This window comes from Amblyraja radiata, chromosome 17 (assembly GCF_010909765.2).
Source record: "Amblyraja radiata isolate CabotCenter1 chromosome 17, sAmbRad1.1.pri, whole genome shotgun sequence".
Classification (NCBI taxonomy): Eukaryota; Metazoa; Chordata; class Chondrichthyes; order Rajiformes; family Rajidae; genus Amblyraja; species Amblyraja radiata.
Genome location: NC_045972.1, coordinates 40,371,172 through 40,395,645, shown reverse-complemented (window position 1 = coordinate 40,395,645; position 24,474 = coordinate 40,371,172). Strand labels below are relative to the sequence as shown.

At 45.1% G+C, this 24,474-nt stretch overlaps 1 protein-coding gene across 2 annotated transcripts in view; it reads right to left on the bottom strand.

The window, feature by feature from the left end:
* Nucleotides 1–24,474, bottom strand: part of bcar1 (BCAR1 scaffold protein, Cas family member) — a 211,011-nt gene that overhangs the window by 106,009 nt on the left and 80,528 nt on the right. The gene's annotated exons all lie outside the window — the stretch shown is intronic.

The following is a 24,474-nucleotide window of genomic DNA, read 5'->3' as shown; positions in this document are numbered from 1 at the left end:
CAAAACGTTATTCCCTTTTTCATGTTTCTGTACACATTGAGTCTGTGGCTCGATTGTAATCATTAGAGGCAGGATTTTGCCATGCCTTTTCATGCCTTTTTTAATGATTTCACCAGGATAATGTCCTTTTCATGATCGAGTGCCTAAATCAGCCTTTTTTTTGCCATTTTGCTAAAATGTGGTGCTATTTTCTCTAGTTGCACAGTGATTACAATGACGTTTTCTATGTTAACACGTTAATATTAATGTTATTATTAACGTGTTAACATAGTATAACTTACAAGAACATTTCCACCACCGGGGCGAAACCGGGGGCGCCACCGTGGGTCGTTCATTTGTTCGTGCCACTGCGCGCTGGTTCAACCTTCTCCAAGATCTATTTATTGCTTCCAATTTTGCAAACTTCCCACAAGCTACCACTTCCCTTGAGAAAGGTGGCAAAACATTAGTGAATAAACTTGCAGGTTTTCAACAAAGTAACTGACGATATTCGTAAAGTTCCTGGCGATGTAGGTAAAGACATACAAGGAAAATGTGAGAGAGTGATTTTAGCTAACAAAGATCTTGAAGAAATACAAAACATAGCTAAAGTTCTCAAAGGTAGTTGTAATGCACAAGGTATCGACATGAATATAGAGTCTGTAGCTTGTTTCAGGTATGCACCAGTGACCTCAGCTGAGGTAGAAATAAGTTTTTCACAACTAAAGCATATTCTGTCTGACAGGCGGCATAGTTTAACACCAGATAATTTGAAAAAAATGTTAGTAATTATGGGCAACCAGGCAACTTTGGTCATTTAATGTAGTATACCTTTATATTATCATTTTTAACCATATTTTGGTGGTAGAAATACATGCCTTTTTATGCCTTTTTTTGTCAATAAATGCTTTTTTCGTGCCTTTTTTGTAATTTTATTATGCCTTTTAGCCTGCCTATTTCTGAGTTTTTAGTCCCTAAACATCATGGCTCTAGTAATGTATTGTCTTTCTGCTGACTGGTTAGCACACAACAAAAGCTTTTCATTGTACTTCGGTACATGTGACAATAAACTAAACTGAAGTAATCGTGTATTGTCTTTCCGCTAACTGGCTAGCATGCAACAAAAGCTTTTCACTAGTCCCCTTCTGAGGTCTGAAGAAGTGTCCCGACTTGAAACGTCAGGGCTCGCAGTGGGTCAAAGGTCATAGGTGATAGGAGAATTATGCCATTCAGCCCATCAAGTCTACTCCACCATTCAATCATGGCTGATCTATCTCTCCCTCCTAACCCTATTCTCCTGCCTTCTCCCCATAAATCTCTGACACCCGTACTAATCAAGAATCTATCTATCTCTGCCTTAAATATATCCATTGGCTTGGCCGCCACAACCTTCTGTGGCAAAGAATTCCACAGATTCGCCACCCTCTGACTAATGAAATTCCTCCTCATAACCTTCCGAAAAGAATGTCCTTTAGTTCTGAGGCTATGACCTAGACTCTGCCACTAGCAAAAACATCCGCTCCACTCTATCCAAGCCTTTCACTATTCCGTACAATGAGGTCCCCCCTCATTCTTCTAAACTCCAGCGAGTACAGCCGTTAAATGCTCACCACAGGTTAACTTACTCAATCCTGGGATCATTCTTGTAAACCTCCTCAGGACCTTCTCCCGAGCCAGCACATCCTTCCTCAGATATGGTGCCCAAAATTGCTCACAATATTCCAAATGCGGCCTGACCAGCGCCTTGTAGAGCCTCAGGATCACATCCCTGGTTTTGTAAACAAGCCCTCTCAAAATAAATGGCAGCATTTATGCCGGAGGTCAGTCGAGGACATGCCACCAAGAGAACAAAGAAGGGCCCTGCATGGGGGGGGGGGGGAAGGAATTAGACTATATTGAACACTCTGTAACTTTGTCGATGCCCTCTACACTTAGTGTATGGTTCGCAAAACAAAGAATTTCACTGTGACAAGTCACATGTGATAATAAACTTTCATTCATTCATTCACCGCTGTACAAACCCAAGATTGGTGGGCCGAAGGGCCCTTTCCCACGCTCCTAAAGTCTAAATTAATTTAGGTTTAAGTTGTGGGGGGAAAGACTGAAAGGGAATCTGAGAAGCAAGTTTATTGGAGAAAGAGAGAGTGTGTGTGTGTGGAACGATGCTCACAAAACACGGTCAGGTTCGTGGACAGGAAAGGTTTCAAGGAATGTGGATCAAACTCAGAAACAATGGGATTTCCTTAGATAGGCACTTGGTCAGCATAGACGAACTGGGCCAAAGGGCCTGCTTCTATCAATCTTTGATGCCTTTGACTAGAAGTTGGAAGCAATGGTGACCTTTGGTGACTGACAATGTAAGCTGGCACATAAAGTGCATAGTTTAAGTAACATTTACACTCGGTTTAGGTTTACGTTTATCATAGTCACATGTACTGAAGTACAGTGATAAGCTTTGTTTTGCATGCTATCCAAAATCAGATCAGATAATGCCGTACATAAAAGTAATCATGTCAAACCTGAGTACAAAGGCAGAGCAACGGTACGATACAGGATGTAGAATATAGTTCTCAGCACAGCAGCGCAATATTTAGACACAGAAAGCGGGAGTAATTCAGCGGGTCAGGCAGCATCTCCGGAGAAAAGGAATAGGTGACGTTTCGGGTCGAGGCCTTTCTTCAGACCGGACTCGAAACGTCACCTATTCCTTTTCTCCAGAGGTGCTGCCTGACCCGCTGAATTACTCCCGCTTACTGTGTCTATCTTCGGTTTAAACTAGTTCCTTCCTACGCTGTAGCACAACAGTTCCATAAATGAAGTCCAATGTGTGCAATGATGCAGAGGTGAATCAGGCAGGACCTCCAGCTTATGGAAGGACCGTTCAGAAGCCTGGTAACAAAGGGGAGGAAGCCGTTCCTGAGTCTGGTGGTGCTTACTTTCAAGCTTCTGCCCGGCTGGGAGCAGGGAGAAAACGGAATGACCGGCGTGGGACAAGTCTTTGCTTACAGTATGTTGGTTGCTGTTCCGAGGCAACGCACTCCATTTTCAATGACACATTTTATTGGCAGTGCCATACCGTAAACCACTCCAGTTTCCTGCTATAAAACGTGATAACGTTTTTATTATTTTTTTTTTAAAGAACACTGTTGCCTCGCCCTATAAACAGCAGAGAGGAAGTGGAATGTGTACCTGCCATTCTATAGTGAAAAGGTGTCAAAGAGTCATAGAGACACACAGCACGGAGACTGGCCCTTTGGCTCAGCTTGTCTGTGTCAACCAAGATGCCTCATCCACGTTAATCCTATTTGCCCCTGCTTGCTCATATTTCTCAATATCTTTCCTATCAGGCCTGGACAGAGTAGATGTGGAGAGGATGTTTCCACTGATGATAGACACAAAATGCTGGAGTAACTCAACGGGACAGGCTGCATCTCAGGGTAGAAGGGATGGGTGGCATTTTGGGTCGAGACCCTTCTTCAGACTATTGTCTGATTATTGACTATCAGTCGGTTGTCAAGGAGGACTCTCTAACTTCTACGGGTGCACAGTCGAGAGCATGCTGACCGGTTGCATCGTGGCTTGGTTTGGCAACTTTAGCGCCCTGGAGAGGAAGAGACTACAAAAAGTAGTAAACACTGCCCAGTCCATTATCGGCTCTGACTTTCCTTCCATCGAGGGGATTTATCGCAGTCGCTGCCTCAAAAAGGCTGGCAGTATCATCAAAAACCCACACCATCCTGGCCACACACTCATCTCCCTGCTACCTTCAGGTAGAAGGTACAGGAGCCTGAAGACTGCAACAACCAGGTTCAGGAATAGCTACTTCCCCACAGCCATCAGGCTATTAAACCTGGCTCGGCCAAAACTCTGAACATTAATAACCCATTATCTGTTATTTGTACTTTATCAGTTTATTTATTCATGTGTTTTGTAGTCAATGCCTACTATGTTTGTTGTGCTGAAGCAAAGCAAGAATTTCATTGTCCTATCAGGGACACATGACAATAAACTCACTTGAACTTGACTTGACTAAGAGTCAGGGGGGAGGGAGACTACTAGTGGGAGAGTCTAGGACCAGAGACCATAGCCTCCGAATAAAAGGACGGACATATAGGAAGAAGATGAGGAGGAATTTCTTTAGCCAGAGGGTGGTGAATCTGTGGAATTCAATGCACAGAAGGCTGTGTCAATAGATATTTTTAAGGCAGAGATTGATAAATTCTAGATTAATATGGGTGGCAGGGTGACAGGGAGAAGGCATGAGAATGGGGTTGAGAGGGAAAGATAGATCAGCCATGATTGAATGGCAGAGTAGACTTGATGGGCCGAGTGCCCAGTTCTGCTCCAATCACATGAACTTATGAAATCCATATACCTGTCCAAGTGTTTTTTAAATGCTGTTATAATACCTCATACTGGACTAATATATGGATTTTTTTTTAAAGAACACTGTTGCCTTGCCTTACAAACAGCAGAGAGGAGTGAATAGGGTCTTGACCTGAAAAACCACACATTCCTTCTCTCCAGAGATGCTGCCTGTCCCACTGAGTTACTCCAGCATTTTGCGTCTATCTAAAGAGGAAGTGAATGTGGTCTTGCACTGTCTAGTCTTGCACTGTCAGATGACTAAAAAACATAAATCATAATACTATTTCAAAAGACCAGGATTAACATCCAGTGCAGTGACCAATATTCTCCCTCAACCAACATCACTAAAGTACATTATCTACCATGAATCACATTGTATTTATAGAGCCTTGAAAGGGTCTACAGCGTGTTGTTGCAACAATGATCACATCTCAAAAGTACATGGTTGTGGAATGCCCCAAGACATCCAGAGGTCAAAGAGGCAGGATCTTTCCTTTTAGAGGTCTGTGATCAGTTAAGCTCGCATCTCCACTCAGCTGAACCTGTGTTAGCTGTCGAAAATCACGACCCTAGATAGTCATCTGATCATTACCTCCCAATATAACGATCCAGGTCACGATCTCTGCATTTATAATACCGTCAGCCCACTTAGTTTGTGGTTGTACCTAATGGAAAGACATTGAGCCATAGATGCCCATTCACAGATCCAACAAAATTACCGCACCCTCCTCCTCCTTCTCACCTCAACATATGAGTAAACCAAACATTCAAATCAAAGGTAGACAAAAGTGCTGGAGAAACTCAGCGGGTGCAGCAGCAACTATGGAGCGAAATAAATAGGCAACGTTTCGGGCCGAAACTCTTCTTCAGACTGAGGTTTTCGGCCCGAAACGTTGCATATTTCCTTCGCTCCATAGATGCTGCTGCACCCGCTGAGTTTCTCCAGCACTTTTGTCTACCTGCGATTTTCCAGCATCTGCAGTTCCTTCTTAAACACATTCAAATCAAACACTGCTTAATAATACAGACTCTGAATACAGGCACTGGCAGTACCCTAGAGATCTCCTTAACCAAGGTCAGCCATGATTAAGGTCACAAATTTAGTCTTCTATGGATCTATACTGATTTTTTAAATAAACTCTGAGAGGCAAAGACACAATAAGATAACTCAAACAGGAAAGTCATCAGACAATCCAACTATGTGCTTTCTCTCATGAGAGTGTTATATATTAAATGTTATGCTTATTGATTATTCTCAATGCACAACATTTGGCTATTTGAAATGCCAACATTTCTTTGACCTCAAGCATTCTTCCACACTCCGAACGCCCTTCTGCAAAAGAAATTCCGTAGAATTCTGTTTATTTACATTAGATTTCTTATCTTGAATTGAGGCCCGTGGTTCAATAATTCAGCTCAGAGTAAAGATCCACTTTGAATATTGTCAACCCTTTTCCATTTTAAAACCTTTTACCAAGTGGGGATAGTCCAGAGTATTGGAGCACTCGTCATCCCTGTTATAATCTGGTTTTAAGCTGATCAGACAAACGTGTTCATTTAAAAGCGCCTATTTAAACATGAACACCCCTGCCTCGAAATTAGACATTCTCCATTTTTCCATGCTAAGTGGACATGGCAACTCGCTCTACAGCTCAATCAGGTAACTGGCAAGAGAAAATTAAATAAACAAAACACAAAACTGGTGAAAGACATGTTAAAATAAGATCAGTTGAGTATGGTTCTCTGGTACTTCAATGTCACGTCTTCCTAAGTACAGTGAAATAACTTTTTTTGCAAACAGTTCAGTGACAATCTGCTACACATCAGGCATAATCATACTAATTGCAAGATGGTAAGATAGGAGACCACATTGAGTCCATTCACAAGAGTCGCCGTGTTTTATTGCCATCTTGTACCCTTCAAGTAATTTCCTCTTTGAGCCAAATCTTTACCTGTACAGCTTTACTGATTCAGTTTAGAGATACAGCGCGGAAACAACATTCGGCCCACCATGTCCCCGCCAACCAGCATTCAGCCCACCATGTCCACGCCAACCAGCATTCGGCCCACCATGTCTACGCCAACCAGTGATCATCCATATACTAGTTCTATTCTACACACCAGGGACAATTTACAGAACCTAATTAACCTAGCAGCCAGCACATCTTTAGACGTGGGAGAAAACCGGAGCACCCGTAGAAAACCCACGCGGTCACGGAGAGAATGTACACAGTCCCACCCAGACAGCACCCGTGGTGAGGATCGAACCCGGGTCTCTGGTGTTGAAAGACAGCAAATCTACTCCTCATTTTTGTTGTTTATTATGGTGGTTACAGAGTACTATGTTTACATATCTGTTGTGCTGCCCTTTCGCGACATAAGACACCCTTGACTCATTGCCTGGCTCTTAACTCAGCATTTAAGAGACCTTTGGATAGGCACATGGGGGCGAAGGGAATGGAATGGATGGATAGGGTTCATGTGCAGATAGATAAGAGATGGTCTTGGCATCAAGTTCAGCACACACATTGTAGGCCTGCTCTTGTGCTGTGTGATAGACACAGAATGCTGGGACAACCCAGAGGGACAGGCAGCATCTCTGGATCCTGAAGAAAGGTCCCCACCCGAAACGTCACCCATTCCTTCTATCCAGAGATGCTGTCTGTCCCTCTTGTCCAAGTTCACAAGTTATTAGGCCATTCGGCCCATCGAGTCTACTCCGCCATTCAATCATGGCTGATCTCTGCCTCCTAATCCCATTTTCCTGCCTTCTCCCCGTAACCTTGACACCCGTTCTAATCAAGAATTTGTCAATCTCTGCCTTAAAAATATCCACTGACGGCCTCCACAGCCTCCTATGACAATGAGTTCCACAGATTAACTACCCTCTGAGCAAAGAAGTTCCTCCTCACCTCCTTTCTAAAAAAGCACCCTTTAATTCAGAGGCTATGTCTCTCCCAACAGTGGCAACATCCTTTCCACATCCACTCTATCTATGCCTTTCAATTGCCCCGCTAAGTTACTCCAACATGCCGTGTCTATGCTCGGTGTAAACCAGCATCTGCAGTTCCTTCCTGCAGTACGTGCTTGTCGTCCTGGCCCCACGGACCCCGTAACGGAGCTCCCCTGGAACACAGCAGCAGCTGAGGGACGATTACACCTCTTCCCAGGTTTCCCCACTGACAAGGTGCTGTTTGCAAAGCCGTTAATTCCAGATGGCAATGTCCAATTTCAAGTGCATTTTCCAGCTTGCTGCCGTGACAATGGGCACTCGACTCAGCTCAGTGAGGGCCAAGCAGAAATTACAAGCAGCTCGTTAGCAAAAAAGCTAAATTAATCTGTAAAAATTGTGATCACCAGTTTCACACTTTGCTTCAGTAAAGTTGAGCAAACCCAAAGAAAGTATTGGGTGTACACAAAAATGCTGGAGAAACTCAGCGGGTGCAGCAGCATCTATGGAGCGAAGGAAATAGGCAACGTTTCGGGCCGAAACCCTTCCTCTGTCCAAAGAAAGCATTGTTACACTATGTGCAATCTTATGACCTGATATTAGAATCAGAATGAACTTGGTTGAATATTTATTGTTGCACTTCACCTATAGTACACGGTGGCTCTCAGTTCAGTGTAAGGATGTCGTAAATACTTTTCCCGCCCCCCCCCCCCCCCCTCCCTCCCCAGAGCCTTAACCAGAGATGTCCTTTTCACTGGGTTTACCCTGAGAAAATCTCAACGTTCACTATTCAATACATGGTTACATTTGGACACTGTATTTTCTTGATTAGTACAGGTGTCAGGGGTTTACGGGGAGAAGGCAAGAGAATGGGGTTGAGAGGGAAAGATAGATCAGCCGTGATTGAACGGCAGAGTGGATGCGATGGACCGAATGGCCAACTTCCTCCAGAGATGCTGCCTGACCCGCTGAGTTACTCCAGCATTCTGTGGTTACATTTAGATTTCTTCTCCATATTAACAAGGTCGTCACTGAGTTCATCTCGATGGTGAATGCTGGTCAAGCCAGCAGTTTTAAGCATTGGCTGCAATGCCCAGATCAATTATACTATTGGAAAATGAAAGTACTTTGTAAATGAAGCTCAACCTCTGCAGTTTATCTATAAGGAATTGTGGTGCACTAAACTGCCAGGATATTATTATTCAGTCTGAAGAAGGGTTTCGGCCCGAAACTTCACCTATTTCCTTTGCTCCATAGATGCTGCTGCACCCGCTGAGTTTCTCCAGCATTTTTGTGTACCTAGGATTTTATTATTGTTATTTATAAAGTTAATCCATTTCATTTCTGTCAGCTGGATAGCCATTGAATATCTAGTTGCAAAAGTGCATGGGGAGGCAAACTATGTTCTACTATTGTTTGCGATGCAAGTTTGCACCAGCATTGTTAAGCTTAATTTCTTTAAATCATCTCCCACTTTCCCGTTGGCCAGCCTGATCTGTAGAATAAGCAAAAGTTAACAACCTTTCTGGAGTAACTCAGCGGGACAGGCAGCATCTCTGGAGAGAAGGAATGGGTGACGTTTCGGGTCGAGACCCTTCTATTCTGAGATGCTGCCTGTCCCGCTGAGCTACTCCAGCATTTTGTGTCTATCTTCGGTTTAAACCAGCATCTGCAGTTCCTTCCTACACTTGACAACATCTCTCTTAGTTTCTTGAGGTTGTCAGCTCTGGTTTCACGTGTTCCTGCCGTTCGATTAATATCCTGTTAAACCCAACCTTTCTAATCCAATGAAATGGATATTTATCCCATCCGCAATGGTTTAATAAGTGATCAACAATAATCATCCTTTAATCTAGTCCTTGGATTTCCCACAGCAACATCAATTCCTGAACTCGTAAGTATGGACCAAAGATTTAAAACAAGAGTTCAAATCTCATCACAGGAATTGGGGAATTTAAATTTCAGTGATCAGGTAAATCTGAAATTCTAAAACGAGATACTTTCAGAAACGATGACCGTATAATCACTGAACTGTTGTGAGAACTCATCTAGTTTGCAAATGTCATATCGAGAGGGTATTTCAGAGATACCACTGGGGAACAGGCCCATCGGCCCACCGAGTCCACGCTGACCGTCGATCATCCGTACGCTACTTCCATGTTATCCCGTGTTTGCGTCCCACACACTAGGGGCAATTTACAGAAGCCAATTAATCGACAAACCTGTACGTCTTTGGAATGTGGGTGGGAACCGGAGATCCCCGGAGAAAACCCTGGCGGTCACAGGGAGAACATACATACCCCCTACAGACAAGCGGTTGTAGTCAGGATCGAACCCGGGTCTCTGGAGCTGCAAGGCAGCAACTCTACCACTGCACCACTCATAGACCCTTCTTCAGACTGAAGTCCTACCCTGTGTAGCAGAACTTTACCAAGGTAACTCTGGACATAGCACAATGAATTTGACCCTCCTCTGTCTCTTGAAAATGCATACCAAGCCTTGCAATTTATGGGCCATTAGAAAAGGGAAGTGCCAGTGACATTTGAATTACAAACGTTTTAATATCAGGAGGATCCCAATGCTCCAGGGAGCTTCCAATCACCTTTTGGAATGTTTTCTTTGGACCAGGCTGCATTTCGTGTAAATTTACCAAGACCCAAGTTAGTGCAGAAGAAGTGACAGCAAGCAGTCGTAAAAAGTACAATGAACCGTTTGTTGCTCGGCACCCACTTCCCCAACACAACACTGAAACACTCTGCTGTAAAATGTTGTTTTCAGTATAAATCATTGGCTTGATCAGAAATAAAGAGCTCTCTCCAGAACCTCACGTACTTCTACCACCCCCACCCACCCCCTCCCCCATCCCGTCTCCTCGCCCCTTCGGAAACAAACTCCTGTGAAAATCTCTGGAATGCAGCACATTCCCAGGGAATTGTATCTTATCCCAATAACAGGGGGAATGGCATTTCCTGTGCAGGCCCAAGGCACTCTGAGGTTGCCCTCGCTATGCAGTAATGAGCTCACAAGCACAACACACCAATAAATTAAAGACACACAGACCCTCCCACTAACCAACCACTCACTCCATATCCACTTTCAGAGTTGATAGGTCTTGGGCGCCATTAACGGATTGCGAGAATCAGGTTACAGGGCAGGATTTTATAGGTCATACCGCAACTCTTGGAGGACATAATGATCCTCATATCAACTTCTCCACCACAGAAATCATCGAGTATATTGTTTTCGTGCTGATGGGAGAAATATAATTGCAAAACTTGCAAGACTGCACACGACTTATTAGGTGGAGGTTTATTATTGTAGCGTGCACTGAGGTGCAACGAAAAGCTTATGTTGGCATGCTATACAATCAAAGCAGATAATACTATTATAATCATGTACTGTCTGTGGAGTTCTCTGCCTCAGAGGGCGGTGGAGGCAGGTTCTCTGGATGTTTTCACGAGAGAGCTAGATAGGGCTCTTAAAAATAGCGGAGTCAGGGGATACGGGGAGAAGGCAGGAACGGGGTACTGATTGGGGATGATCAGCCATGATCACATTGAATGGCGGTGCTGGCTCGAAGGGCCGAATGGCCTACTCCTGCACCTATTGTCTATTGTCTTTCCACTGAAGATGGACACAAAATGCTGGAGGAACTCAGCGGGACAGGCAGCATCTCTGGGTAGAAGGAATGGGTGACGATCCAACCCAACGAAGGATCTCGACCTGAAACATCACCCACTCCTTCTCTCCAGAGAGGCTGCCTTTCCCGCAGAGTTACTCCAGCATCTTGTGTCTATCTTCGGTGTAAACTAGCATCTGCAGTTTCTTCCTACTCATTTTGTCTTTTCACTGACTGGTTAGCACGCAACAAAACCTTATCACTGTACTTCAGTACATGTGACAATAAACTAAACTAAACTATAGATGGCCTCAAAGTGCTAAAGTAACTCTGTAGGTCAGGCAGCATCTCTGGAGGAAAAGGATGTTTGGGTGGCGTTATGGGTCGGAACCCTTCTTTAGACTCACTTTGAGTCGGGTTCCAACCCAGAAAACCACTCATCCTTTTCCCTCCAGAGATGCTGCCTGTCCCGCTGAGTTACTCCAGCATTTTGTGTCTATCGTCTGTGTAAACCAGCGCCTGCAGTTCCTTCCGACATAGATAATCCTATACATAAATACAATCAGGCCAAACTCAAGTACATAGATAGAGTGAAGGGAGAAATATAAACGAGATTTAAAAGAGTATAAAAGATTTTTTTAAAGAATTGGTCGATTGGATCGGATGATAGTAGATCCTCCTCTGGGACTAGAGTCTGGCATTCTCCCAGAGATGCCAGACATAGTGGCCACACACTGGCGTCTTGCAGAGAGGTAGGGCTCAAGTTGTTATATACAGATGATGGTGAGTGCTTGGAACATGCTGCCAGGAGTGCTAGTGGAGGTCGAATTGATAGTGGCTGTTAAGAGGCTTCTAGATAGGCACATGGATAGGCAGGGAATGGAAGGATAGGCAGGGAATGGAGGGATATGCATCGTTCCATTCCAAGTATATCCATGTAGGCAGATGAGACTAGTTTAACTTGGCATCATGTCCAGCACAGATATTGAGGGCTGAAGGGCCTGTTCCCGTGCTGTACTTTTCTATGTTCTATGTTGTTACTTCTCTAAACCTCCTTAGTCAGAGGGTGGTGAATCTGAGGAATTCTTTGCCACAGAAGGCAGTGGATGCCAAGTCAATGGCTGCTTTTAAGGCAGAGATAGATAGATTCTTGAGAGGTTATGGGGAGAGGGCAGGAGAATGGGGTTGAGAGGGAAAGATAGATCAGCTATGATTGCATAACGGAGTAGACTTGATGGGCCGAATGGCCTAATTCTGCTACTGCCACATATGGACATGAACCCGATAAGGCATTCAATAAGCCAATCACTTCTATCTGACATTGTATAGTTGGAGGACAATCAATGATAAGTGAAGGGATTTTGCAGCCCTTTAATAATACACTGCTTAATGCATCTCATTACCTTCAAACTCAGTACAATTGAAATCCAGTTCCCTGTGGCCTTCTCTGCAGAAGAAGGTAGTTCCATTTAAATAGAGCTACTTGCTCCTGGGCCTTTCACTCTTACTCGTAAATATCAATGCCTTTCTCGGCGCACAAGGCTATTAAGGATCTCTGGGCGTGGGGAGCAAACCTAGTAACCGGCTTATTAATGACAACATCCTTGTCTCTTTTAAAGGATAAATTATTAAAGACATTCATATCAACCTTATTCAGATTTATAGTTTAGTTTTGAGATACAGTGCGGGAACAGGCCCTTTGGCCCACTGAGTCCGCGCCGACCAGCGATCCCCGCACATTAACACTATCCCTTACACACACTATGGACAATTTACAATTATACCAAAGCCAATTAACCTACAAACCTGTACATCTTTGGAGTGTGGGAGGAAACCTGAGCACCCGGAGAAAACCCACGTGGTCACAGGGAGAACGTACAGACTCAGTACAGACAGCACCAGCAGTCAGGATTGAACACTATATCTCTAAAGTCTGGGGCAAGAACCAGAGGAGTTCCTCACCTGAAGGACCTAACTGGATGTGTTATTAGCAAAATCCGTGATTTCAGTCAATGCGGCTGAATTTGGGTCTGGACTTATTTAATTACTTGAACTTAAATTTCCAAATCACACTTTGCATTTGATTTCCACTTTGGATCGATCACCGAGCCACACAAATGAGGTACATCCATCCATGAATATAGCGGCACAGTGGTAGAGTTGCTGCCTCACAGCGCAGGAGACCCAGGTTCCATCCTGACCACGCGTGCCGGGTTTGATCCTGACCACAGGTGCTGTCTATGTGGAGTTTGCACGTTCTCCCTGTGACCCCATGGGTTTTCTCCGGGTGCTCCGTTTTCCTCCCAAATTCTAAAGACGTACAGGTTTTATAGTTTTAAGAAAGAACTGCAGATGCTGGTTTAAATTGAAGGTAGACACAAAATGCTGGAGTAACTCAGCGGGTGAGGCAGGATCTCTGGGCGACGTTTCGGGTCGAGACCCTTCTTCAGCCTCACCCGCTGAGTTACTCCAGCATTTTGTGTTTACCTCAGGTTTAGAGTTTAATTGGCTTCTGTAAATTGCTCCTAGTGTGTAGGATAGGGAATGGGTATGGTTGGTCGGCGCAGACTTGGTGGGCCGAAGAGATGTGTTAGTTAACTAAACTAAACACCTTGATCACTTGCTGTTAGTTACATAACATTCCTGCCCTAGAATTGGCAACACCTGAAGCTGGAGATGGAATAATTGAAATTAGTTATATTCATCCATGAATCACAGATATGGTTGTGTATCATTTACATCAACAGCACAAGATTCATTCCGATTAGCCAGACTAAAGAGAAGACAAAATACTCCCACACAAAGGCTGGGACGGTGACACAGAAAGATAAATCCAAATAAATTCTCATCCGGTCAGTCAACATCCCTGGGGATGTACAACATCTCGGATGCAAATCGAAGTTGAATACTAAGTGAGCGTTTCCTCGAGTTCAGTTAATACAAGTGGACAAAAACATTGGAAAAAATTAATACGTCTGAAATGAAACTGGAAATTTCTGGGGAGAAGCAGTAGAATGAACCTTAATTTTATAGAACGCATTTAGAAGCCAGCACAAGCTCACAAATAGACACATGGAAACTGACCCAGGTCATAAAAAGCTGACAGGTTAAGTGTGTCCCTAATCATCAGTCTTTGGAGTTATGAAATCAAATAGTGAAACAGGCTTTTTACCTGAAGCAGGAATCACTCGGATTCCTCCCCTGACAAAGTGCAAGAATACTCTAAGCTGAAATACAGACTTGCTTCCAGCATTTCAGACCAAGCAGAATGATTCCAGGGCGCTACCTCCAGAGTATTTTTAGTATTTTCTTCTGAACGTGTGCATTCCAGTTAACTGCAAGTATTTAAAGACTTTCTACTCTGTGAAGTAAATGGAAAGGATGAAGTAGCACTTGGATTTTCAACAACCACACCCTTCTGGTTCCTTCCTAAAGGTTACCCTCCCTTGTCCAACACCCACCCCACCCAACTCCTGTGGCAAAGACAATGTACCCACTCAGGACATATGGGTATATTTAAGGCCGAGATTGACAGCTCGGGACAATGGCGCAGCGGTAGAGTTGCTGCTTTACAGCGCTTGCAGCGCCGGAGATCCGGGTTCGATCCTGACTACTGGTGCTGTCTGCTCCGAGTTAGTACGTTCTCCCCGTGACCTGTGTGGGGTTTCGCCGAGATCTTCGGTTTCCTCCCACACTCCAAAGACGTACAGGTTTGTAGGATAATTGGCTCGGTATAAGTGTAAATTGTCCCCAGTGTGCGTAGGATAGTGTTAATGTACGGGGATCGCTCGTCGGTGCGGACTCGGTGGGCCAAAGGGCCTGTTTCCGTGCTGTATCTCTAAACTAAACGGAAAAAAATTAGTTTAGTTTAGTTTAGTTTAGAGATGCGGAGTGGAAACATGCCCACCGAGTCTGTGCCAACCAGCGATCTCCTTACACTAGCTCTATCCTAACACGAGAGACAATTTACAATTTTTACCAAAGCCAAATTAACCTACAAACCTGTACGTCTTTGGAGTGTGGGAGGAAACCAGAGCACCTGGGGAAACCCATGCGGTCACAGGGAGAACGTACAAACTCCGTACAGATGGCACCCATAGTCAGGTTTCAAACCCGGGTCTCTGGCCTTGTAAGGCAGCAACTCTACCGCTGCGCCACCGTGCCACCGGATTGTTAGTACATGTGTCTATGGTTATGGGGAAAAGGCAGGAGGATCGGGTTGAGAGGGACAGATACTGTATATACAATAGTTCAGAGCCTATTCAGAGGTTGTAGTGTTTAATAGCCTGATAGTCGTAGGGAATAGTTGTTCCCTATGTTGGAAACAGGGGAGTTTGGGTGAAATTCAGCATCAATGGAGATTTGTCTAGTCCAGCAAATTCGGCCAACATTGCAGCGGTGGGGGTTGGAGAATGGTATTCCCAAAACACCTCCATTTGGGCCAACCAGTGACAATGGTCATTACATTTAATAGATGCTTGAATTGCAGATTGACGCCTACCCACAGGGTAAGGCAGCATGGAGTCTGGTGCCTTACTCAAGTTATAGGATTAGAATCTGGCCATTCGGCCCATCGAGTCTACTCCGCCATTCACTCATGGCTGATCGCTGCCTCCTGACCCCATTTCCCCGCCTTCTCCCCATAATCCTTGACACCTGTTCCAATCAAGAACCTTGCGTGGCCTTGGGCTACGAGCACCCACGCATCGCATGCAGAGACCTGTGTAATTACAGGGGAGTGCACAGTCCCACAGATTTGCTTCGTGACGCATTTTTAAACACCGCCTGCCCAAAATACTTCTTCAAGCTGTAACTAGCCGTCTGCACCAACCCAGCCCAATAACAAGCAGTCGTTTCAACTCCCTGAGGAAGGACTGCCCCATGCCTTGCGTAAACAGGACAGAGACAAAATAGGCTTCAACACAGAGTGAAGTCTCAAAGAATTAAAAATCATTTCACGTTACTGAACTGTGGATATCTGATAGCTAAACAGCAGGATCGAGGAACAACACAATAACAGAAAAGGACTGAAAGTGCTGGAGTAACTCAGTGAGTCAGGCAGCATCTCTGTAGAACATGAATAGATGATGTTTCAGGTCGGGACCCTTCTTCTGACCAGGAAAGACTCTAGCAGGAAATACTGTCTGAATTACACTTTCAGTTTCTTCATACGAACCTGTCCAAATGTCTTTTCAATGTTGTTATAGTACCATGCCACATAAACCTGGCGCAGTGGGTAGCAAGCTTCGTACAGACAGCACCCATGGTCAGGGTCGAACCTGGCTGACTGGCGCTGTAAAGCAGCAACTCTACCGCTGCGCCACTGAGCCACCCCAAATTCTATCTCTATTTTTATAATACATAGCTGAGGGTCGATGCAACTGGAGATAAATGTTACCAAGAATTAAGGTAAGAATAAAAAATACACTGGCCTCATGAATGAGTGGAAATTGCCACATCTACTTTGTACTAATCATTATTGTAAGCATATGATGCACATTTCTCCCTTAGGCTAAGTTAAATCAATGTAAGGCACTCCTTAAGTGAAGCCTGAAATCTAAATATTTGAAAATTGCTTCCAGGAATCAGCCATGGAGAGCTGATTATAACTGAGATCACGTTGACAGCGTTGAGAGGCTCGGTTTATGTTCAGGTTTATTATCGTCACGTGTACCGAGGTACAGTGAAAAAACATTATTGCATGCCAAACAATGAGATCACACATACTATACACAAATACTATCAAATTAAACTCAACTACAATGGATAGAGAAAAGGGAGTGCAGAATATAGTTCTCAGCATTGTAACGCATCAGTTCCATAGACAAAGTCCAATGTCCGCAATGGGGTGAAGTGAGTCGGACAGTACCCTAGCATGTGGAAGGACGTTCAGAAGCCTGATAACAGAGGGGAAGAAACTGTTTCTGAGACTAGTGGTGTGGGCTTCCAAGCTTCTGCACCTTCTGTCGGATGTGAGCGGGGAGAAGAAGGAATGATCGAGTTGGGACAAGTCTTTGATTATGTTGGCTGCTTTGTGGGGTGTCTGGTCTGTGTGATGGACTGGGCTTCATCTACAACCCTCTTGTGGTCTTGGGCAGAGATGTTCCCAAACCAAACTGTGTTGCAACCCAACAATATGCTTTCTACGGTGCATCTGTAGACGTTTATAAGAATAATTGGAGAATTTCATCACTCTCCAAAGGAGATACGTACCTGATTTACCCATTTAGCAATAATTGAGGAAGATATGAACAACACCTTTACTTTGCTTTAGACTTCAGAGATACGCAGTGGAAATGGGCCCTTCGGCCCATCTAATCCACATCGACCAACGATCACCCCATACCCAAGCACTATCCTACACGCTAGGGACAATTTACTAATTTTTTCTACCAAAGCCAATTAATTTGCAAACATGTACCGTACATCCTTGTAGTGTGGGAGGAAACCCACGCAGTCATAGGGAGAACGTGCAAACTCCATACAGACAGCACCCACAGTCAGGATTGAACCCGGGTCTCTGGCGCTCTGAGGCAGCAACTCTACCGCTGCGCCACCACCTTCTAAAACGGAGGGTCGGCTGATATCTTCCATCTCCTGTTTCAGCCCTTATCCTTTCGTAGACCACTTAGCAATATAACCACACACACGATATTCCTACTCATTGGATATTTCCAATCAGTAGCTACATAACAGAAGCAAAATTTAAAGATGTATTAATTTGTTTACACAGAGGGTGGTGGATCGCTAGGGGTGGTGGTGGAGCCAGATGCAATAGTGGTATTTAAGAGGCTTTTGGAGAAACACATGGATATGCAGGGAATGGAAGGATATGGATCATGTGCAGGCAGATAAGAGTTTATCCTGGCATCATGTTCGGTGTGGATATCGCGCATTGAAGGGCCTGTTTCTGTGCTGTATAGTTCTATGTTCTATGTATACCATATGACTTAATAGGAATCATGGAGGAACCATGTGTAGGAAGGAACTGCGGAAGCTGGTTTAAACCGAAGATAGACACAAATAGCTGGAGTAACTCAGCGGGACAGACAGCATCTCTGGGGAAAAGGAATAGGTGTCGTTTCGGGTCTGGAGAAGTGAGTGTCTCGACCCGAAACGTCACCTATTCCTTTTCTCCAGAGATGCTGTCTGACCTGCTGAGTTACTCCAGATTTGTGTGTAAATAACCATTCTTGACAATGTTAATTAAATCATTAAAGGCGTTCTGATGTGAGATTTTGCTAAAGGCAGCATGAGTGATTGAATCGATGAACAGGTCTTTAGCATTTGCAATGTCTCACGGCATAATCAGATCAATGCAGTTTAGCAGCAGGGAGAGGATGAGACATCACTGATAGATCCAGCCCTGATACGGGCCAGACACGGTCAAACGGGACCAGCTCAGATGGGGCATCATGGTGGCATGAACATGATGGGCCGAAGGGCCAGTTTCATGTTCATAAGAGATAGGAGCAGATTTAAGCCATTCGGTCCATCTAATCAACTCCACTATTCAATCATGGCTGAACTATCTCTCCCCCTCCCTGAGAGAATGGAGCAGCTGGGCTTGTACACTCTGGAGTTTAGAAGGATGAGAGGGCATCTTATTGAAACATATAAGATTGTTAAGGGCTTGGACACACTGGAGGCAGGAAACATGTTCCCGATGTTGGGGGAGTCCAGAACCAGGGGCCACAATTTAAGAATAAGGGGTAAACCATTTAGAACGGAGACGAGGAAACACCTTTTCTCACAGAGAGTTGTGAGTGTGGAATTCTCTGCCTCAGAGGGCGGTGGAGGCAGGTTCTCTGGATGCTTTCAAGAGAGAGCTGGATAGGGCTCTTAAAGATAGCGGAGTCAGGGGATATGGGGAGAAGGCAGGAACGGGGTACTGATTGCGGATGATCAGCCATGATCACATTGAATGGCGGTGCTGGCTCGAAGGGCCGAATGGCCTACTCCTGCACCTATTGTCTATTGTCTCCATTCTCCGGCCTTCTCCCCAAAACCCGACACCCATACTATTCAAGAATCTGTCAATCTCCGCCTTAAAAATATCCATTGACAGCCTCCACAGCCTTCTATGGCAAAGAATTCCACAGGTTCACCACCCTCTGACTAAAGAAATTCCTCCTCATCTCCTTTCTGAAGGCATGTCTCTTTATTCTGAGCTGTGGCCACTGGGCCGAGACTCTCCAACTAGTTGGAAAAGTTCTCACCATATCCACCCAATCCAGGGTCGTGCTGTTTGACTCATAGTCGGTCCAACTTGCCCACACCAACCACGTCTCATCTACACTAGTTCCCACCTGCCAGCATCTGGCCCATATCCCTCTAAACCGCTTCTATGAGCGGGAGTGGACGAGAACAATTCTCGTTGCAGAGTGTAGGAACTGCAGATGCTGGTTTACACTGAAAACAGACACAAAATGCTGAAATAACTCAGCGGGCAGGCAGCATCTCTGGTGAACATGGATGGGTGACATTTCGGGTCAAGACCCTTCCTCAGACCCATGGGTCTCAACCTGAAACGTCACCTATTCCTTTTCTCCGGAGCTGCTGCCTGCCCCCTCTGAGTTACTCCAGCATTTTGTGTTTGTCTTTGGCATCATTGAGGACATGGATAGATGATATTTTGGGCAGGGACCCTTCTTCATCCAGTCTAATGAAGAATGTCAACCTGAAACGTTACCTGTCTGTGTCCTCTCGAGATGCTGCCTGACCCGTTGAATTACTCCAGCACTTTGTGTTCCACTGAAGATGCCTGCATCCTTGTGTCGACCCCCATTGTGGATGCTCGACCTTGTCTCTGGAACTGTGACAATGCTGAGAACTATATATTGTACCCTGCAGTTCCCCCTTCACCCTATCTATTGTACTTGAATCTGGCCTGAATGTATTCAAGCACAGTGATATCAATGCAATACAATGAACTTTATTTTTCCGTTAGGAACTTTGGTTTCTGCAGCCAAACAAGAAAAAGAAACAATTTTACAGGACACACAACCAACTCAATTCACACAGACATCCATCACAGTGAACCTCCTCCTCACTGTGATGGAAGGCAAAGTCTTATCCCTCCCCTGCTCTCCATCCGCTCCCGATGTCAAAGACTCCGGCGGGCGATGGTAAGTCCCGCGGCCATTAAGGCCGTGCCTGCGATGTAAGGCCCTGCTCCGGGTCTTAATTGATTTGATAGGATTGCATGCAAAGCACAGCTTTTCACTGTACCTCGGTACACATGACAATAATAATGAACCTGAACCTAAATGAAAGGTTTGGTCACGCAGTGTTTAAGAGAAAGGGATTAAAGTGGATGTAGGATGGCTATTTCTATCTAGTGCAGCATCTTTAAATTCAGATACACCTGGGGACAAATCATACTGTGTCTGCTGCACAATTACAATGGGACTTGAAGGGCCTTCAGGCAAGTTCTTCTTTTACATTACAGTTGGTTTGCTGTAAGAAATTTTATATTCCAGCATCATTACACACAAAAGTCCGATCAAAATCATTCCTGCTCTTTGCAGAGTAATGCTGTCAATCTCCCATGGTTGTGCAAATTACTTTCCCTTCAAATGCTGATCCAATTTCCAGTAGAAAGCCCTGTTTGACTCCATTTCCACTATTCCTACCCACTGTGAGTTGCAGATCAAGACGACTGCATCAAAAGTAGATCGATGTCATTAACTTGCATTTACACAGTGCATTTACAAGGCTAAATGTCCCAAGCTGCTTTAAAAGACGGGCAGAATATAAAAGTTGACAGAGCCATGGCAATGGGCAAGATACGTGCATGTTTTAAGAAGAAACTTAAAAGTAGGAGAGGGATATTAGTTTAGTTTACTTTAGTTTAAAGATATAGCGCGGAAACAGGCCCTTCGGCCCACCGAGTCTGCGCCGACCAACAATCCCTACCCACTAGCACTGGTCCTGCACACTGGGAACAATTTACAATTTTACCGAAGCCAATTCACCTGCAAACCTGCACGAGTTTGAAGTGTTGGGGGAAACCAGAGCACCCGTAGAAAACCCACGTGGTCACGGGGAGAACGTACAAACTACAGACAGACAAGCACCCGTGGACAGGATCGAACCCGGGTCTCTGGCGCTGTAAGGCAGCAACTCCACAGCTGCGCCACCGTGCCGCCCCTGTAGAGAAGGAATTCCAGATCGTGTGGCCTGTGCACTTGAAGGATGGTTCATTTGTCTGGGGAAATGATCGAGTCTTATTCATGAGTCTCCACTGGATTTGGCTGACATCCGGAACAGATGGCACAGTGGCATAAGAGTGATATATACGCCGGCTTGAAATGAAACAACACTAAAGCCGCATCCGCTATTTAATCAGTAAATTGCCTGCCATTAAAACACAAACAGAAACATGGGCTGCGGAACCTTATGGGGTGATCGCTGGTCAGTACGGACTCTGTGGGCCAAGGGCCTGTTTCCGCGCTGTATCTCTAAAATACTAAAAGTAAAATTAAGAGCGGGAATGCTTCCAGAAAATCGAATTGCTCATTCAAGATAACTTTGACCAAGTCTTTATGAGCACAGATGAAGACCTCCACTTGATTAAAAGCCACGAAACCAAATTTTCTTCCAATCTCCTCATTCCCCTCTCCTCCTACACATTGCGCAGATAATAGACAATAGGTGCAGGAGTAGGACATTTGGCCCTTCGAGCCAGCACCGCCATTCAATGTGATCATGGCTGATCATCCCCAATCAGTAGCCCGTTCCTGCCTTCTCCCCATATCCCCTGACTCCGCTATCTTTAAGAGCCCTATCTAGCTCTCTCTTGAAAGCATCCAGAGAACCTGCCTCCACCACCCTCTGAAGCAGAGAATTCCACAGACTCACCACTCTCTGTGAGAGTGATAACGTGGACCATTATATTTCACCTTCAGAGTTTATTGAGAATCAGATGTTAGTGAAGATGGATTCTTTATCTAGACTGTTTCAAATAAAAACGTCATAAAGTGCTGGAGTAATTCAGCGGGTCAGGCAGCATCTCTGGAGAACATGGATGGGTGACGTTTCGGGTTGAGACTCATCTTCAGACTGACTGTGTTTTAAATCTCGTACTTGGGAACATGTCGTCCAGTGAAGCTGGGGGGACGTTACCGACCTCTCTGGGACAAGCTACAAGGTGAGGGCAAGGCAAAGAGTGGGGCATTGCTTCACGGGCTGATCCAGTCAAAGGCGACGGAGGGAGGCCTTGTAAGAGCCTGGGGCTCGCCTGGATCAGGAGCTGCTCCACTAGACCGAGCGAGCGGGCAGACTGGACTTTGGAAATGGCGGCAAAACATGGCTGCACCCGGATGTGTACATTTGCACAAAGATTATCACTGTGCAGTTGCACATGTGACAAATAAATGAACCATTGAACCGTTGAACAAGCTGGAGGCATGTTTCAGTCTTATAGCATCGGGGAGATTCAGAGGGGAGCTCGAATGAAGGAAAGCAGCAAATTAGTTATGGGGCTGCTGTTAACAACAGGGCCAGTAAATGCCATCTGCCTCACACCTTCATCTCACCAGCTGATCTCCTCCTGGGTTTGTACGGGAGGTGGAACAGGAATCTTGTACCTTGCTAAAGAGTGGAATGCATCTAACCCAGGCTCCGGAGCTCACCATTTGCAGACATGCATATTTACACAGACTGTAACCTGATGAATAGGGGGAAAAAAAACTTCACTTTTATGTAGGGAACAAGAATAACCATGTTCCAAAATGAATGAAGCTTAAGAAAACAAGTGCGTACAAGATACGACACAGTCGAAGGATTATTCTTAAGTTTAAAGCCTTGTTTATGTTCATTCCTCTGGGAGGCTGGATGCATAAATTATTTTTAGATTTGAAAGGCAGCGTGGCAGGGTTGGAGGGTCCAGGAAGGGTTTGTTTCCTCTGTTGATTCCCACAATGCCTGTCATTCCCATTAAAAAATCGCCATTCCCGACATTGTAGCACCAAAACTAAATTCTGTTGTTTAATTTAGTTTAGTTTAGAGATACAGCGCGGAAACAGGTCTTTTGGCCCACCCAGTCTACGCCAACCACCGATCCCCGCACACTAACGCTATCCTACACACACTAGGGACAATTTACAATTATGCCAAGCCAATTAACCTACAAACCTGGACATCTTTGGAGTGTGGGTGGAAACCAGAGATCCTGGAGAAAACCCACGCAGGTCATGGGGAGAACGTACAAACTCTGTACAGACAGCACCCTGAGTCAGGATCAAACCCGGGTCTCTGGCGCTGTAAGGCAGCAACTCTACTGCTCCGTGCTGAGCCTAGGGAGAAGAACCATTTTAAAATGGAAAGTGAGGGGAGGAATCTGTTACCCAGATGGCAGCAAGGAAGTGCAACAAACAGCAGGTGGAAGGAATTGATACTTCATTTATGCCTTTACAAAGAAAAGTCGTAGGATGAAGGAAAGACAGGACTGACCTGTTATGGGCCAAGGAAAAATCTAACGCCAATCTATCGATCATGGTTCCTTCGGATTTTAAGTCAAACGTCATAGTCATAGAATCAAAAGACATGGGAACAGGCCTTTCGGCCTAACTTGCCCACACCAACCAACATTGTACCATCTAAACTAGTCCCACCTGCCTGCTTTTGGCCCATATCTCTTTAAACTTATCCTATGCATGTTCCTGTCTGGATGTTTCTTAAACATTGCCAAAGTACCTGCCTCATCACCTCCTCCGGCAGCTCGCTCCATACACCCACCACCCTTTGTGTAAAAAGGTTACCCCTCAGGTACCTATTAAATCTTTTACCCCTCACCTTAAACCTATGTCCTCTGGTTCTCGATTCCCCTACTCTGGGCAAGAGTCTCTGTACATCTACCCGATCTATTCCTCTCATGACAACGTGACAAACTAGTTTTATTTACTTCGTACTATCTTCCGATAATGTTGAGTTGAACATGCGATTCAATTCCTTACACTATTCTACACCCTTTGGCGATAAATCCCAGTGAAAACCGTGTAGCTGTGGATGTAGCTCCTTCCTGTCAGAGAGCCTGTCTCACATCATTAGCTCACAGAATGGTGCCTCCTCATAACCCCTTCCCTGACAAATATAAATAATGAGAGACTTTCACCCCTTGGCACGAAACACTTCCCCTGAGCAGGGGCGTCTCTGAGCAGAAGGCAGCGGTTGCGGTGACGGGTAGGAGATTTAGAGGGGACTTCATAAGATAAAGGAGCAGAATCAGACCATTCGGCCCATCAAGTCCACTCTGCCATTCAATTGTGGCTGATCTATCTTTCCCTCTCAACCCCATTCTCTTGCCTTCTCCCCTTCTCCCTGTGCGGGGCAAGTTTTATTACACAGGGTGGCAAGTGCCTGGAATACGCTGTCGAGGGTGGCAGTTGAGGCATTTAAGAGACTCTTGGATAGGCATGTGGATATGTAAGGAATGAACGGAAGTACAAATAGCTGGGAGTGCACCTGGACAGTAAACTGGACAGGTCCAGGAACACGGAGGCCCTGTACAAGAAGAGACAGAGCCGCCTGTACTTTTTGTGAAGGCTCCGCTCCT